The 6,228-nt window shown below is 39.2% G+C and overlaps 1 non-coding gene across 1 annotated transcript; it reads right to left on the bottom strand.

Moving 5' to 3' along the window:
* Window positions 1-4,067: 4,067 nt before the first annotated feature.
* On the bottom strand, window positions 4,068-4,141 carry trnar-ucu (transfer RNA arginine (anticodon UCU)). Its single transcript has one exon. It is a non-coding gene; the product is annotated as a tRNA-Arg (tRNA).
* Window positions 4,142-6,228: the final 2,087 nt, after the last annotated feature.

Here is a 6,228-nt window from a genome sequence, read left to right as displayed (position 1 = left end):
TACTAAATCATTCCCATGAGATTTTTTTTCTCTCATGTCCTTGGGCCCCATAATATGTGTGTGTGTACATATAAATATAGCGCAGTTAATATCTAAACCTGTCCCCTTTTTTCATTTCTGCATTTTCTCTTTTCAAGTCTTTGCAGTCGATAGGTTAACGGAGCTGGGGTTGGGGTTGCGGACAGTGCTGGGTGAAGAATGCTAATGCTCAGTTTCTGCATGTGTTATTACATCTCCTGAATTGTTTTACGTACAAAAATGTGTCCCCGAGTTGCAAGTGTGAAGGATTTGACAAGAACGTCTCACTGACACTACCTGTGCTCAGATGGTATACTCTTAGAACACGTTTTCATAATGCATCCTTTTGATGAGTTTTTTGGGTTCTTTTTAACACGGGCACTGCACTGGAATAATTGGCGCGACGCACGCCCTGCGTTGGGATTTCGAGCAGAGACACAGCCTGCTGACAGCTACACGAAACGCGTCGATAACTTGAACATGTTTAATGTGGGATTTCCATGCGTTCATTTCAGGAGTGTACATTTAGCAGACGCTTTACTCCAGAGCCACGTTTGTCATTTCCCAAATGCTAACCTTCAACACATCCCCTTGGGTTTAGTAGACTTCTGTAAAAGAGCCATCCCCACAAAACAGTGAATGCCATTAAAGGAAAAGCAGAGGAATGGAGCAGTTGGTCACATAAAGACATAAAGCTCAGCAGCAGTAACATCTGAGATTAATTCAGCATCTCACAGGGTCTGATTATCATCCAAACTCTTGTCTATCTAACATCAGTGCTTATATACTCTGTAACATGGATGCACTAAAGCTATATATTGGCACTCTGTTTGTTGGGTTCTTGTGATAGATACTTGTTGTTCCACATAACATAGCTTAAGCTTCATATTAGCTTATGGATGGGCTGGATTCAGTCTGCAATTCTATATAGGTCACCTGAATAGCAAGAGAAGGGATGACAATGGGTGGTATACAGATGCTTATGCTATGCTATTCATTGTCATTTGCCAGGCTGATTTAAATGTGTGTAATTTCGAAATCCTTCAAAATCGCAAGCTAGCACACCAAGTTATGCACAATTCTTGATATTAAAATGCTGAAAACCAGATGGTTTATATGTTTCACTTTCTTTGCAATGGGTCTAGGGTTTTGACCTCTTTTAAGTTTACAGAATGACTACATTTTTTTGTATTCCATTTGTTTTTCGCAAATCAAGAGATGGACATTTTTTGAATGGTATGTAGTTTTGTGTGTGTGTACATTTCAATGTATTTTTGTTTTTCTTCTTGTTTTCTAATAAATAATATTTTGGTCATGTGTTTTTTTTTTCCCTTGTTTTGGTTTTGTTGTATTTTTTTTGTATTCTTATTCTGTTGATGTGAAAAAAAAAGGTATATCATCATCTTGATTTTGGCTGTTCTCAAGTTGTTGGAACTTTTTGTTTTGTGTATAAAATACAAAAAAATAAAAAATAATCAAAAAAACGATGTTACAGACAAAAGCCATATTGCTTACGAACAAATAAAAACAAAACAAAACGAAGAAAAAAAGAAAAAAAGTGTGGTTGTCCCTTTCAGTTTTAGAGGTACTGCTGCCAACGTAGAAAATAGGAAATCTATACTTTCTTAAATGAGAGTGTACGTGATACAGTAGCTATTACAAGGTTTCCAGTTCAAGACCTAATTATGCCACTTGCTTCCCTGTTAGTTAACCTGAGCCAGCTATTAAAACACCATTTACGCCAGTAGAACAGATTCTGAACGACAACACACATTGCACATGGAATAAACATCCTCTTCCATGCCTACATCTGGAGTCTAATATGTCATAAGGGACTGAACTTCTACTTGGTCAATTACTTTCCCCAGTCTTTAGTAATCAGTTATTTAGCAGGTAACCTATACAACTATCTGGATTGTCGCCCTCCAGGAACAGGACTGTAGATCACTGCTCTACCTACCTCATTAATAGGACTACATCAGTCTCTTGATTTTTGTTGTGCACTCCAGAGAGACAATGCTCCCCTACAATTCAACTGACCATATATACACAGTGTACATTGACCATTGCTGGTGCTCCTACTAATAAACAAAGTACAGTGTGGCAAACAGACCTGTTTATGTGACTGTATAAATGGTAAGCTACTTTTCAACAAGACCTTCCAAGAAAAGACCAGAGGTTATTATTATTATTATTATTATTATTATTATTATTATTATTATTATTATTATTATTATTATAGCAGGAGTGTTTGGTAGCATTGCTGCATAGATCTACATATATACATAACAATTTTGTAGCAATTATTTATATACAATGTGCTCTCTTTGTATCATTGTATTTGTATGCCCATATTTAAGTATTCTGGTTCTAAAATCAGCCAGAAATGTTCATATATAATAACCGACACGCAATTAGACATGCGAGCATAAATGGGTTTATAAGACGTTTATAAAATGGGTTGTAAAATACGGTACTGCTTGATTTGCTGTTCCAACCAAGGGGTAAACTTACGGGCGACTAACAATGAACACAAAAACACACAACGATGCATTTCGTTTGCAATGTCTTCTCCAAAGGCAGTGCGTGATTGTTATAACTGACGCGTTACCGAAGGCACGAATTACCGCCACCTACCGGGCAATGCGTGGCACTGCGGGCCCAGCCTTGTGAAGCTCACATTCCTCTGCACAACTCTGGCCCGGGAAAAAGTCTGCCATCAATCACCCACAGTGCATTAGGACGATTGATTCCCCCCAGCCACGTTTGTGTGTACGCCTTTATCCAGGGCCACCTCCATTTAGAAATGCAGAAATGCAACCAAATAATTGACAGGTCACAGGAGGCCTAACACGCAATGCAATGCGAATCAAAAACGTATTAGAAATTGCATCAATTAAGGATGATACTACAAGTAGTAGTAAAAAAACAACAACAGCATATATACATACATGGTCCCAACCATAACTGGCACCGTCCGCATTTCAGCATCAGCTTTTCTTTCTCCGGGTATCTCACTTATCTATTTCTGTGTGATTGCAATCTACAAATGGTCGTTTGATGTATCTAGATCAACCCCCCCTCATCCTTTGTATGGATGTATTTATTTATTTATTATAATATCTAAACGCTCCGTGGGGCTCATTCCTCCTGCCCCCCCTCCCGTTTCTTTTGTTGATTCTGGATGTAATCTGACAGCCCTCCGCTCCCGGCCACCGTCTAATTAAAACAGAGTTAGCGGGGCTGCAGAAACAGAGCAAAGCTAAATAAGTAATTGACGATTTTCCTGAGAAAAGCTTCGGGGTTCTTAAAAGGAGATGATTTAGACGCCTCCGCGGAGAGTTAATTTATTTCGTTTTTTATTTATTACATTTTTTTTTGCATTAATTTAAGTTTCAGAGATTTCTCTTCTCACTTACAACTCCCCGCATTTGAACCCTGGTCTTTTGGAAAAATAAAACACTACCACATCACATGGTCCTGCTTTTAATGCTAACCGATGCATTTTCATTTTGCATGATAATAAGCCCGAGATGTAGCAACATTGATTTTGATTTATATGCAGATTTCACATCCGCAGCAAAGTTATTTCCCTCTACTTATCATTTCAAAAATATTCAAAACCCCCCCAGACGTTTGCAAGGGCCACCTTTTTTTATTGTTTTGTGAAAGGCACTGCTTGACTTTATGTTTGTCATATAAAATTGTAGGTTGTAAATTGTGCCTCACAAAAATGCTTTTTGGAGACTTGTGTCTAGCCTCACCTGTAAATCTGTCTCTCATAACTTCAGTATTTATAAAATGATATATAATGCCAGCGGTGCATAGCCTATAATTTTAGATTGTTATAAATGTGTTTTTTTTTTAAATGTATTACTGTAATTATTGCTTTGACTCAAACGCCACCTATTCATCTTTGAAAAGGTCTGATTTCGATCTCTCTGCCACACGGAAAACACACGGATAGGCTTTAAAATAATAAAACGAGGTTCAGTACATGCAGATGCGTGTGAAATTAAAAGAGAGCAGCCCCCCCGCCACTGTGGACTCATCTCTGCCGGGACTCGAACCCGGAGCCTCTGGATTAGAAGTCCAGCGCGCTATTCCATTGCGCCACAGAGACTGGGCCAACTGGATCACCGCAACCCCCCGGTATATTTCTCCTCTAATAGCATCCCTCAGCATCAGGACCACTTGGCTGAGATTAAGGCGCCATTTTGGCTCCAAGCGGCAGCCCGTGAAAGTGCAGCGAATTACGCGCAGGGCAGAGCAGAGCCAAGATGGGGACAGCGGGCAGGCAGTTGCGGGAGCGCATACCAGTGAAACAGAGACTGTTCTTTGCCTGAACGAGTCAAAGAGGGGGGAGAGGGGGGCAACCAAAACGGAGAGCCAGGATTGCAACAATGGAGGCGCTTTGCGCTCTGAGCATCGCCGGCTGAGGTCGGTCGCTTGTCCGGACGGTGGCGGGGCTGTGAGCTGGTCAGCGCCGGGGTTTGCGCTCACGGCTACAGCCACGATGGCGAGAGATGCCGATGCGAGATAAGGAGCCAGAGGCGCCCGGTTTTGTTAGCAGAATCGGTACCAGGACATCAAGAAGAGGATGAAAATGATTAAGCAAATAAAGCGATGCATCAATGGGAATGGTTTTTAGTTTGTATTTGTACTACAGACGAATTGTGTGCGAAAAGCTATGCCAGTGTTATTCATTATTATCATTATTGTTATGATGATGATTATCGCTTTAAGTTGGTACACCGTCAATTAAAATACATATTTTTATACAAAACCGTTATATTGACTGTTAATGCACGCTGTCCCAGTATGCTCAGTAACGCACTTAGTTTGAATGCCCCATATTTTGTTTTAAATAACTCCACTATATACATCAATATACGCACACACATATACATGTATATAGATTTTCAATGTTGTTTTGCTGTCATCCATAAGATCTCCATCTGCTTTGATCTGTTGTCCGAAGTACACATGACGTCAGACTTCTACAAGTATCTTTTGATCGTCTTCAATTTTCCATGATTTTACAAAGCTGTTAAACAAGACGGGTCTTACTCAATTTCATTGTGCGTCCAGTTTTCTTACTTGCGTGCAATAGTTGTTGAATTTAAAGCTGCAGATCTTGAAGTATTTATCATGTCTCTGGCACATTGAAGGTTGATAGGCTGATTGATCTTGATTGCCTTTTCTTGCCAATCCAAAGACAAATACTTCTTGACGTGTTTTGGAGCCGTTTTTTGCTTGTGCTGATTAGTACATCTTGATATTGTCAGTGTCTTGGTGTGGTTGCGTTATTGCTGTAGATCTGTTTAATAAGTATATTAATACATATGGTATTAAGACTTCATTGTAAGAGGGTTATTGTATAATTATTGTATAGTTCATGAATTATGTGACTATTTAAGATACAAAAAATACTGTAGTTTCTCTGTAAAATGCTATGATTTTGCTCTCTGCTCTATATTTCTTGCTATATCCCTCTTCCAATTAGCACAACCTAATGTATGTTGGACAGTTCCTTGTAGAATGGCAAGTTACCCTAGGGAAATCACACATCTCCTCTATTTCTACATGCTTTTCCATGAGCCATTCCTTAGATCTACCATCCCCAGCAGCTCCCCTATAAATAAGGCACCGTCCTCTGCAATTTAAATGGGTTCAAAAAAGTGGACGGATTGCAATTAGAGCATGGTCTGAACTCCAGACAGGATCCTACGCATTCTTGTGTTCACCTAATGACCACACCTGTCCGTGAGGAACAGTGAGAGAAAGCTGGTATTATGTTTCTTTCCTGTAACTCAACAGAAGCATAATAGTATGTGTTTTAGGAACCTTATCAAATTGTATTATGTTACATTAATTCAGTCACACATACGGTCGTGGCCGAAAATATTGGCACCCTTGCACTTTTTTCAAATAACTCACAAATGTCCCTAAAAATAAGTTGAAATTGACCAAAGTATTTGGTGTCCAAAATTCTTTACTTCACTGTCAATATTACAGAAGCTTTTTTTAACTCTGATTATGATAACTGCCATTTTCAGATCTCTCCACAAGTATTCAATGGAATTTAGATATGGACTTATTGCCGGCCACTTCAGAAGAGTCCAGCGTTTTGTCTAGGCTGTGAATACTTCTGTACATGTGCTTTCTTTTGGTTTTTATTTATAATAAATTTGCAAAGATTTCAAACAA

Source organism: Amia ocellicauda, chromosome 14, assembly GCF_036373705.1.
Source record: "Amia ocellicauda isolate fAmiCal2 chromosome 14, fAmiCal2.hap1, whole genome shotgun sequence".
In the NCBI taxonomy this organism is placed as follows: domain Eukaryota; kingdom Metazoa; phylum Chordata; class Actinopteri; order Amiiformes; family Amiidae; genus Amia; species Amia ocellicauda.
The sequence above is the reverse complement of the archived record's forward strand: the minus strand, read 5'-3'. Positions and strand labels throughout refer to the sequence as shown.